A 12,831-nucleotide genomic window follows, 5' to 3' on the forward strand; every position below is an offset into this window, starting at 1 on the left:
CAATCCCACTTGGCTCAACAAATTTCGTTCTTCTAGGTTAAACCGTTCGTTGGCAGTAACTGTTTTAATTTTTAGGTTTCACTCTGTTTTCTCCTATATGGATACATGTAGTTGGAACTCTAAATCAAACACTGTTTTTGCTAGCTCTTTGAAACTTGACACAATAAAGTAGTTCCAAGTTCTATATCTATGGATTCTTTCCTATTGATGTAGCCCTAAGCAGAGACTGGCGCAAATCACTTTCATTGAAAGGAGTTGCCAAGCTTCCAAAAAACTACGAGTTTCCTGAAATAAAGCACACATTTTTTCACCTAATCTTGATGACACTTACAGGTAATGATCAGTACCCCAATCCCACTTGGCTAACCGAATTTTGTTCTTCTAGGTTAAACCGTTCGTTGGCAGTAACAGTTTTAATTTTTAGGTTTCACTCGGTTTTCTCCTATATGGATACATGTAGTTGGAACTCTAAATCAAACACGGTTTGTGCTAGCTCTTTGAAACTTGACACAATAAAGTAGTTCCAAGTTCTATCTCTATGTTTTGTTTCCTATTGATGTAGCCCTAAGTAGAGACTGGCACAAATCACTTTCATGGAAAGGGGTTGCCAAGCTTCCAAAAAACTACGAGATTCCTGAATTCTCAGAACACATTTTTTCCCCCAATCTTGATGACACTTACAGGTAATGATCAGTACCGCAATGCCACTTGGCTCACCAAATTTCGTTCTTCTAGGTTAAACCGTTCGTTGGCAGTAACAGTTTAAATTTTTAGGTTTCACTCTGTTTTCTCCTATATGGATACATGTAGTTGGAACTCTAAATCAAACATGGTTTGTGCTAGCTCTTTGAAACTTAACACAATAAAGTAGTTCCAAGTTCTATCTCTATGGTTTGTTTCCTATTGATGTAGCCCTAAGCATAGACTGGCGCAAATCTCTTTCATGGAAAGGGTTTGCCAGGCTTCCAAAAAACTATGAGTTTCCTGAAATCTCAGCACACATTTTTTCACCCAATCTTGATGACACTTACAGGTAATGATCAGTACCCCAATGCCACTTGGCTCACCAAATTTCGTTCTTCTAGGTTAAACCGTTCGTTGGCAGTAACAGTTTTAATTTTTAGGTTTCACTCTGTTTTCTCCTATATGGATTCATGTATTTGGAACTCTAAATCAAACACGGTTTGTGCTAGCTCATTGAAACTTGACACAATAAAGTAGTTCCACGTTCTATCTCTATGTTTTGTTTCCTATTGATGTAGCCCTAAGCAGAGACTGGCACAAATCACTTTCATGGAAAGGGGTTGCCAAGCTTCCAAAAAACTACGAGTTTCCTGAAATCTCAGCACACATTTTTTCACCCCATCTCGATGGCACTTACAGGTAATGATCAGTTCCCCAATGCCTCTTGGCTCACCAAATTTCATTCTTCTAGATTAAACCGTTCGTTGGCAGTAACAGTTTTAATTTTTAGGTTTCACTCTGTTTTCTCCTATATGGATACATGTAGTTGGAACTCTAAATCAAACACAGTTTGTGCTAGCTCTCTGAATCTTGACACAATAAAGTAGTTCTAAGTTCTATCACTATGGTTTGTTTCCTTTTAATGTAGCCCTAAGCACAGACCGGCACAAATCACTATCATGGAAAGGGGTTCCCAAGCTTCCAAAAAGTACGATTTCCTTAAATCTCAGCACAAATTTTTTCACCCAATCATGATGACACTTTCAGGTAATGATCAGTACCCCAGTCCCACTTGGCTCACCAAATTTCGTTCTTCTAGGTTAATCCGTTCGTGGGCAGTAACAGTTTAAATTTTTAGGTTTCAATCTGTTTTCTCCTATATGGATACATGTAGTTGGAACTCTGAATCGAACACGGTTTGTGCTCGCTCTTGAAACTTCACACAATAAAGTAGTTCCAAGTTCTATCTCTATGTTTTGTTTCCTATTGATGTAGCTCAAAGCATAGTCTGGCCCCAATCACTTTGTTGGAAAGGGGTTGACAAGCTTCCAAAAAACTACGAGTTTCCTGAAATCTCAGCACACATTTTTTCACCCAATCTTGATGACACAATCAGGTAATGATCAGTACCCCAATCCCACTTGGCTCACCAAATTTCGTTCTTCTAGGTTAAACCGTTCGTTGGCAGTAACAGTTTTAATTTTTAGGTTTCACTCTGTTTTCTCCTATATGGATACATGTAGTTGGAACTCTAAATCGAACACGGTTTGTGCTAGCTCTTTGAAACTTCACAAAATAAAGTAGTTCCTAGTTCTATCTCGATGTATTGTTTCCTATTGATGTAGCCCTAAGCAGAGACTGGCACAAATCACTTTCATGGAAAGGGTTTGACAAGCTTCCATAAAACTACGAGTTTCCTGAAATCTCAGCACACATTTTTTCACCCAATCTTGATGACACTTTCAGGTAATGATCAGTACACCAATCCCACTTGGCTCACCAAATTTCGTTCGTCTAGGTTAAACCGTTCGTTGGCAGTAACAGTATAAATTTTTAGGTTTCACTCTGTTTTCTCCTATATGGATACATGTAGTTGGAACTCTAAATCAAACACGGTTTGTGCTAGCTCTTTGAAACTTGACACAATAAAGTAGTTCCAAGTTCTATCTCTATGGTTTGTTTCCTATTCATGTAGTCCTAAGCAGAGACTGGCGCAAATCACTTTCATGGAAAGGGGTTGCCAGGCTTCCAAAAAACTACGAGTTTTGTGAAATCTCAGCACACATTTTTTCAACCAATCTTGATGACACTTTCAGGTAATGAGCAGTACCCCAATCCCACTTGGCTCTCCAAATTTCGTTCTTCTAGGATAAACCGTTCGTTGGCAGTAACAGTTTAAATTTTTAGGTTTCACTCTGTTTTCTCCTATATGGATACATGTAGTTGGAACTCTAAATCAAACACGGTTTGTGCTAGCTCTTTGAAACTTGACACAATTAAGTAGTTCTAATTTGTATCTCTATGGCTTGTTTCCTATTGATGTAGCCCTAAGCAGAGACCGGCGTAAATCACTTTCATTGAAAGGAGTTGCCAAGCTTCCAAAAAACTACGAGTTTCCTGAAATAAAGCACACATTTTTTCACCTAATCTTGATGACACTTACAGGTAATGATCAGTACCCCAATCCCACTTGGCTAACCGAATTTTGTTCTTCTAGGTTAAACCGTTCGTTGGCAGTAACAGTTTTAATTTTTAGGTTTCACTCGGTTTTCTCCTATATGGATACATGTAGTTGGAACTCTAAATCAAACACGGTTTGTGCTACCTCTTTGAAACTTGACACAATAAAGTAGTTCCAAGTTCTATCTCTATGGTTTGTTCCCTATTGATATAGCCCAAAGCAGAGACTGGCGCAAATCACTTTCATGGAAAGGGGTTGCCAGGCTTCCAAAAAACTACGAGTTTCCTGAAATCTCAGCACACATTTTTTCCCAGAATCTTGATGACACTTTCAGGTAATGATCAGGACACCAATCCCACTTGGCTCACCAAATTTCGTTCTTCTAGGTTAAACCGTTCGTTGGCAGTAAGAGTTTTAATTTTTAGGCTTCAGTCTGTTTTCTCCTATATAGATACATGTAGTTGGAACTCTAAATCAAACACGGTTTGTGCTAGCTCTTTGAAACTTGACACAATAAAGTAGTTCTAAGTTCTATCTCTATGCTTTGTTTCCTATTGCTGTAGTCCTACGCAAAGACTGGCGCAAATCACTTTCATGGAAAGGGGTTGCCAAACTTCCAAAAAACTTCGAGTTTCCTGAAATCTCAGCACACATTTTTCACCCTATCTTGATGACACTTTCAGGTAATGATCAGAACCGCAATACTACTTGGCTCACCTAATTTCGTTCTTCTATGTTAAACCGTTTGTTGGCAGTAACAGTTTTAATTTTTAGTCTTCAGTCTGTTTTCTCCTATATTGATACATGTAGTTGGAACTCTAAATCAAACACGGTTTGTGCTAGCTCTTTGAAACTTGACACAATAAAGTAGTTCCAAGTTCTATCTCTATGGTTTGTTTCCTATTCATGTAGTCCTAAGCAGAGACTGGCGCAAATCACTTTCATGGAAAGGGGTTGCCAGGCTTCCAAAAAACTACGAGTTTTCTGAAATCTCAGCACACATTTTTTCAACCAATCTTGATGACACTTTCAGGTAATGAGCAGTACCCCAATCCCACTTGGCTCACCAAATTTCGTTCTTCTAGGATAAACTGTTCATTGGCAGTAACAGTTTAAATTTTTAGGTTTCACTCTGTTTTCTCCTATATGGATACATGTTGTTGGAACTCTAAATCAAACACGGTTTGTGCTAGCTCTTTGAAACTTGACACAATTAAGTAGTTCTAATTTGTATCTCTATGGCTTGTTTCCTATTGATGTAGCCCTAAGCAGAGACCGGCGTAAATCACTTTCATTGAAAGGAGTTGCCAAGCTTCCAAAAAACTACGAGTTTCCTGAAATAAAGCACACATTTTTTCACCTAATCTTGATGACACTTACAGGTAATGATCAGTACCCCAATCCCACTTGGCTAACCGAATTTTGTTCTTCTAGGTTAAACCGTTCGTTGGCAGTAACAGTTTTAATTTTTAGGTTTCACTCGGTTTTCTCCTATATGGATACATGTAGTTGGAACTCTAAATCAAACACGGTTTGTGCTAGCTCTTTGAAACTTGACACAATAAAGTAGTTCCAAGTTCTATCTCTATGTTTTGTTTCCTATTGATGTAGCCCTAAGTAGAGACTGGCACAAATCACTTTCATGGAAAGGGGTTTCCAAGCTTCCAAAAAACTACGAGATTCCTGAATTCTCAGAACACATTTTTTCGCCCAATCTTGATGACACTTACAGGTAATGATCAGTACCGCAATGCCACTTGGCTCACCAAATTTCGTTCTTCTAGGTTAAACCGTTCGTTGGCAGTAACAGTTTAAATTTTTAGGTTTCACTCTGTTTTCTCCTATATGGATACATGTAGTTGGAACTCTAAATCAAACATGGTTTGTGCTAGCTCTTTGAAACTTGACACAATAAAGTAGTTCCAAGTTCTATCTCTATGGTTTGTTTCCTATTGATGTAGCCCTAAGCATAGACTGGCGCAAATCTCTTTCATGGAAAGGGTTTGCCAGGCTTCCAAAAAAGTATGAGTTTCCTGAAATCTCAGCACACATTTTTTCACCCAATCTTGATGACACTTACAGGTAATGATCAGTACCCCAATGCCACTTGGCTCACCAAATTTCGTTCTTCTAGGTTAAACCGTTCGTTGGCAGTAACAGTTTTAATTTTTAGGTTTCACTCTGTTTTCTCCTATATGGATTCATGTATTTGGAACTCTAAATCAAACACGGTTTGTGCTAGCTCATTGAAACTTGACACAATAAAGTAGTTCCACGTTCTATCTCTATGTTTTGTTTCCTATTGATGTAGCCCTAAGCAGAGACTGGCACAAATCACTTTCATGGAAAGGGGTTGCCAAGCTTCCAAAAAACTACGAGTTTCCTGAAATCTCAGCACACATTTTTTCACCCCATCTCGATGGCACTTACAGGTAATGATCAGTTCCCCAATGCCTCTTGGCTCACCAAATTTCGTTCTTCTAGATTAAACCGTTCGTTGGCAGTAACAGTTTTAATTTTTAGGTTTCACTCTGTTTTCTCCTATATGGATACATGTATTTGGAACTCTAAATCAAACACAGTTTGTGCTAGCTCTCTGAATCTTGACACAATAAAGTAGTTCTAAGTTCTATCACTATGGTTTGTTTCCTTTTAATGTAGCCCTAAGCACAGACCGGCACAAATCACTATCATGGAAAGGGGTTGCCAAGCTTCCAAAAAGTACGATTTCCTTAAATCTCAGCACAATTTTTTTCACCCAATCATGATGACACTTTCAGGTAATGATCAGTACCCCAGTCCCACTTGGCTCACCAAATTTCGTTCTTCTAGGTTAATCCGTTCGTGGGCAGTAACAGTTTAAATTTTTAGGTTTCACTCTGTTTTCTCCTATATGGATACATGTAGTTGGAACTCTGAATCGAACACGGTTTGTGCTCGCTCTTGAAACTTAACACAATAAAGTAGTTCCAAGTTCTATCTCTATGTTTTGTTTCCTATTGATGTAGCTCTAAGCATAGACTGGCCCCAATCACTTTGTTGGAAAGGGGTTGCCAAGCTTCCAAAAAACTACGAGTTTCCTGAAATCTCAGCACACATTTTTTCACCCAATCTTGATGACACAATCAGGTAATGATCAGTACCCCAATCCCACTTGGCTCACCAAATTTCGTTCTTCTAGGTTAAACCGTTCGTTGGCAGTAACAGTTTTAATTTTTAGGTTTCACTCTGTTTTCTCCTATATGGATACATGTAGTTGGAACTCTAAATCGAACACGGGTTGTGCTAGCTCTTTGAAACTTCACACAATAAAGTAGTTCCTAGTTCTATCTCGATGTATTGTTTCCTATTGATGTAGCCCTAAGCAGAGACTGGCACAAATCACTTTCATGGAAAGGGTTTGACAAGCTTCCAAAAAACTACGAGTTTCCTGAAATCTCAGCACACATTTTTTCACCCAATCTTGATGACACTTTCAGGTAATGATCCGTACACCAATCCCACTTGGCTCACCAAATTTCGTTCGTCTAGGTTAAACCGTTCGTTGGCAGTAACAGTTTAAATTTTTAGGTTTCACTCTGTTTTCTCCTATATGGATACATGTAGTTGGAACTCTAAATCAAACACGGTTTGTGCTAGCTCTTTGAAACTTGACACAATAAAGTAGTTCCAAGTTCTATCTCTATGGTTTGTTTCCTATTCATGTAGTCCTAAGCAGAGACTGGCGCAAATCACTTTCATGGAAAGGGGTTGCCAGGCTTCCAAAAAACTACGAGTTTTCTGAAATCTCAGCACACATTTTTTCAACCAATCTTGATGACACTTTCAGGTAATGAGCAGTACCCCAATCCCACTTGGCTCACCAAATTTCGTTCTTCTAGGATAAACCGTTCGTTGGCAGTAACAGTTTAAATTTTTAGGTTTCACTCTGTTTTCTCCTATATGGATACATGTAGTTGGAACTCTAAATCAAACACGGTTTGTGCTAGCTCTTTGAAACTTGACACAATTAAGTAGTTCTAATTTGTATCTCTATGGCTTGTTTCCTATTGATGTAGCCCTAAGCAGAGACCGGCGTAAATCACTTTCATTGAAAGGAGTTGCCAAGCTTCCAAAAAACTACGAGTTTCCTGAAATAAAGCACACATTTTTTCACCTAATCTTGATGACACTTACAGGTAATGATCAGTACCCCAATCCCACTTGGCTAACCGAATTTTGTTCTTCTAGGTTAAACCGTTCGTTGGCAGTAACAGTTTTAATTTTTAGGTTTCACTCGGTTTTCTCCTATATGGATACATGTAGTTGGAACTCTAAATCAAACACGGTTTGTGCTAGCTCTTTGAAACTTGACACAATAAAGTAGTTCCAAGTTCTATCTCTATGGTTTGTTCCCTATTGATATAGCCCTAAGCAGAGACTGGCGCAAATCACTTTCATGGAAAGGGGTTGCCAGGCTTCCAAAAAACTACGAGTTTCCTGAAATCTCAGCACACATTTTTTCCCAGAATCTTGATGACACTTTCAGGTAATGATCAGGACACCAATCCCACTTGACTCACCAAATTTCGTTCTTCTAGATTAAACCGTTCGTTGGCAGTAAGAGTTTTAATTTTTAGGCTTCAGTCTGTTTTCTCCTATATAGATACATGTAGTTGGAACTCTAAATCAAACACGGTTTGTGCTAGCTCTTTGAAACTTGACACAATAAAGTAGTTCTATGTTCTATCTCTATGCTTTGTTTCCTATTGATGTAGTCCTAAGCAAAGACTGGCGCAAATCACTTTCATGGAAAGGGGTTGCCAAACTTCCAAAAAACTTCGAGTTTCCTGAAATCTCAGCACACATTTTTCACCCTATCTTGATGACACTTTCAGGTAATGATCAGAACCGCAATCCTACTTGGCTCACCTAATTTCGTTCTTCTAGGTTAAACCGTTCGTTGGCAGTAACAGTTTTAATTTTTAGGCTTCAGTCTGTTTTCTCCTATATTGATACATGTAGTTGGAACTCTAAATCAAACACGGTTTTTGCTAGCTATTTGAAACTTGACACAATAAAGTCGTTCCAAGTTCTATCTCTTTGGTTTTTTCCTATTGATGTAGCCCTAAGCAGAGACTGGCGCAAATCACTTTCATGGAAAGGGGTTGCCAGCTTCCAAAGAACTACGAGTTTCCTGAAATCTCAGCACACATTTTTTCACCCAATATTGATGACACTTTCAGGTAATGATCAGTACCCCAATACCACTTGGCTCACCAAATTTCGTTCTTCTATGTTAAACCGTTCGTTGGCAGTAACAGTTTTAATTTTTAGGCTTCACTCTGTTTTCTTCTATATGGATACATGTAGTTGGAACTCTAAATCAAAGATGGTTTGTTCTAGCTCTTTGAAACTTGACACAATAAAGTAGTTCCAAGTTCTATCTCTATGGTTTGTTTCCTATTGATGTAGCCCAAAGCAGAGACTGGCGCAAATCACTTTCATAGAAAGGGGTTGCAAAGCTTCCAAAAAACTACGAGTTTCCTGAAATCTCAGCACACATTTTTTACCCAATCTTGGTGGCACTTACAGGTAATGATCAGTACCCCAATGCCACTTGGCTCACAAAATTTCGTTCTGCTAGGTTAAACTGTTCGTTGGCAGTAACAGTTTTAATTTTTAGGTTTCACTCTGTTTTCTCCTATATGGATACATGTAGTTGGAACTCTAAATCAAACACGGTGTGGGCTAGCTTTTTGAAACTTGACACAGTAAAGTAGTTCCAAGTCCTATCTCTATGGTTTGTTTCGTATTCATGTAGCCCTAAGCAGATACTGCCGCAAATCACTTTCATGGAAAGGGTTTGCCAAGCTTCCAAAAAACTACGAGTTTCCTGAAATCTCAGCACACAATGTTTCACCCAATCTTGATGACACTTACAGGTAATGATCAGTACCCCAATGCCACTTGGCTCACCAAATTTCGTTCTTCTAGGTTAAACCGTTCGTTGGCAGTAACAGTTTAAATTTTTAGGTTTCACTCTGTTTTCTCCTATATGGATACATGTAGTTGGAACTCTAAATCGAACACGGTTTGTGCTAGCTCTTTAAAACTTCACACAATAAAGTAGTTCCTAGTTCTATCTCGATGTTTTGTTTCCTATTGATGTAGCCCTAAGCAGAGACTGGCACAAATCACTTTCATGGAAAGGGTTTGCCAAGCTTCCAAAAAACTACGAGTTTCCTGAAATCTCAGCACACATTTTTTCACCCAATCTTGATGACACTTTCAGGTAATGATCAGTACCCCAATCCCACTTGGCTCACCAAATTTCGTTCGTCTAGGTTAAACCGTTGGATGGCAGTAACAGTTTAAATTTTTAGGTTTCACTCTGTTTTCTCCTATATGGATACATGTAGTTGGAACTCTAAATCAAACACGGTTTGTGCTAGCTCTTTGAAACTTGACACAATAAAGTAGTTCCAAGTTCTATCTCTATGGTTTGTTTCCTATTCATGTAGTCCTAAGCAGAGACTGGCGCAAATCACTTTCATGGAAAGGAGTTGCCAGGCTTCCAAAAAACTACGAGTTTCCTGAAATCTCAGCACACATTTTTTCCCAGAATCTTGATGACACTTTCAGGTAATGATCAGGACACGAATCCCACTTGGCTCACCAAATTTCGTTCTTCTAAGTTAAACCGTTCGTTGGCAGTAACAGTTTTAATTTTTAGGTTTCACTCTGTTTTCTCCTATATGGATACATGTAGTTGGAACTCTAAATCAAACACGGTGTGGGCTAGCTTTTTGAAACTTGACACAATAAAGTAGTTCCAAGTCCTATCTCTATGGTTTGTTTCCTATTCATGTAGCCCTAAGCAGACACTGGCGCAAATCACTTTCATGGAAAGGGTTTGCCAAGCTTCCAAAAAACTACGAGTTTCCTGAAATCTCAGCACACAATTTTTCACCCAATCTTGATGACACTTACAGGTAATGATCAGTACCCCAATGTCACTTGGCTCACCAAATTTCGTTCTTCTAGGTTAAACCGTTCGTTGGCAGTAACAGTTTAAATTTTTAGGTTTCACTCTGTTTTCTCCTATATGGATACATGTAGTTGGAACTCTAAATCGAACACGGTTTGTGCTAGCTCTTTGAAACTTCACACAATAAAGTAGTTCCTAGTTCTATCTCGATGTTTTGTTTCCTATTGATGTAGCCCTAAGCAGAGACTGGCGCAAATCACTTTCATGTAAAGGGGTTGCCAGCTTCCAAAAAACTACGAATTTCCTGAAATCTCAGCACACATTTTTTCACCTAATCTTGATGACACTTACAGGTAATGATCAGTACCGCAATCCCACTAGGCTCACCGAATTTTGTTCTTCTAGGTTAAACCGATCGTTGGCAGTAACAGTTTTAATTTTTATATTTCACTCTGTTTTCTCCTATATGGATACATGTAGTTGGAACTCTAAATCAAACACGGTTTGTGCTAGCTCTTTGAAACTTGACACAATAAAGTAGTTCTAAGTTCTATCTCTATGCTTTGTTTCCTATTGCTGTAGTCCTACGCAAAGACTGGCGCAAATCACTTTCATGGAAAGGGGTTGCCAAACTTCCAAAAAACTTCGAGTTTCCTGAAATCTCAGCACACATTTTTCACCCTATCTTGATGACACTTTCAGGTAATGATCAGAACCGCAATACTACTTGGCTCACCTAATTTCGTTCTTCTATGTTAAACCGTTCGTTGGCAGTAACAGTTTTAATTTTTAGTCTTCAGTCTGTTTTCTCCTATATTGATACATGTAGTTGGAACTCTAAATCAAACACGGTTTGTGCTAGCTCTTTGAAACTTGACACAATAAAGTAGTTCCAAGTTCTATCTCTATGGTTTGTTTCCTATTCATGTAGTCCTAAGCAGAGACTGGCGCAAATCACTTTCATGGAAAGGGGTTGCCAGGCTTCCAAAAAACTACGAGTTTTCTGAAATCTCAGCACACATTTTTTCAACCAATCTTGATGACACTTTCAGGTAATGAGCAGTACCCCAATCCCACTTGGCTCACCAAATTTCGTTCTTCTAGGATAAACTGTTCATTGGCAGTAACAGTTTAAATTTTTAGGTTTCACTCTGTTTTCTCCTATATGGATACATGTTGTTGGAACTCTAAATCAAACACGGTTTGTGCTAGCTCTTTGAAACTTGACACAATTAAGTAGTTCTAATTTGTATCTCTATGGCTTGTTTCCTATTGATGTAGCCCTAAGCAGAGACCGGCGTAAATCACTTTCATTGAAAGGAGTTGCCAAGCTTCCAAAAAACTACGAGTTTCCTGAAATAAAGCACACATTTTTTCACCTAATCTTGATGACACTTACAGGTAATGATCAGTACCCCAATCCCACTTGGCTAACCGAATTTTGTTCTTCTAGGTTAAACCGTTCGTTGGCAGTAACAGTTTTAATTTTTAGGTTTCACTCGGTTTTCTCCTATATGGATACATGTAGTTGGAACTCTAAATCAAACACGGTTTGTGCTAGCTCTTTGAAACTTGACACAATAAAGTAGTTCCAAGTTCTATCTCTATGTTTTGTTTCCTATTGATGTAGCCCTAAGTAGAGACTGGCACAAATCACTTTCATGGAAAGGGGTTTCCAAGCTTCCAAAAAACTACGAGATTCCTGAATTCTCAGAACACATTTTTTCGCCCAATCTTGATGACACTTACAGGTAATGATCAGTACCGCAATGCCACTTGGCTCACCAAATTTCGTTCTTCTAGGTTAAACCGTTCGTTGGCAGTAACAGTTTAAATTTTTAGGTTTCACTCTGTTTTCTCCTATATGGATACATGTAGTTGGAACTCTAAATCAAACATGGTTTGTGCTAGCTCTTTGAAACTTGACACAATAAAGTAGTTCCAAGTTCTATCTCTATGGTTTGTTTCCTATTGATGTAGCCCTAAGCATAGACTGGCGCAAATCTCTTTCATGGAAAGGGTTTGCCAGGCTTCCAAAAAACTATGAGTTTCCTGAAATCTCAGCACACATTTTTTCACCCAATCTTGATGACACTTACAGGTAATGATCAGTACCCCAATGCCACTTGGCTCACCAAATTTCGTTCTTCTAGGTTAAACCGTTCGTTGGCAGTAACAGTTTTAATTTTTAGGTTTCACTCTGTTTTCTCCTATATGGATTCATGTATTTGGAACTCTAAATCAAACACGGTTTGTGCTAGCTCATTGAAACTTGACACAATAAAGTAGTTCCACGTTCTATCTCTATGTTTTGTTTCCTATTGATGTAGCCCTAAGCAGAGACTGGCACAAATCACTTTCATGGAAAGGGGTTGCCAAGCTTCCAAAAAACTACGAGTTTCCTGAAATCTCAGCACACATTTTTTCACCCCATCTCGATGGCACTTACAGGTAATGATCAGTTCCCCAATGCCTCTTGGCTCACCAAATTTCGTTCTTCTAGATTAAACCGTTCGTTGGCAGTAACAGTTTTAATTTTTAGGTTTCACTCTGTTTTCTCCTATATGGATACATGTATTTGGAACTCTAAATCAAACACAGTTTGTGCTAGCTCTCTGAATCTTGACACAATAAAGTAGTTCTAAGTTCTATCACTATGGTTTGTTTCCTTTTAATGTAGCCCTAAGCACAGACCGGCACAAATCACTATCATGGA

This window comes from Spermophilus citellus, assembly GCF_964194105.1.
Source record: "Spermophilus citellus genome assembly, chromosome: 14".
NCBI classification, from domain to species: Eukaryota; Metazoa; Chordata; class Mammalia; order Rodentia; family Sciuridae; genus Spermophilus; species Spermophilus citellus.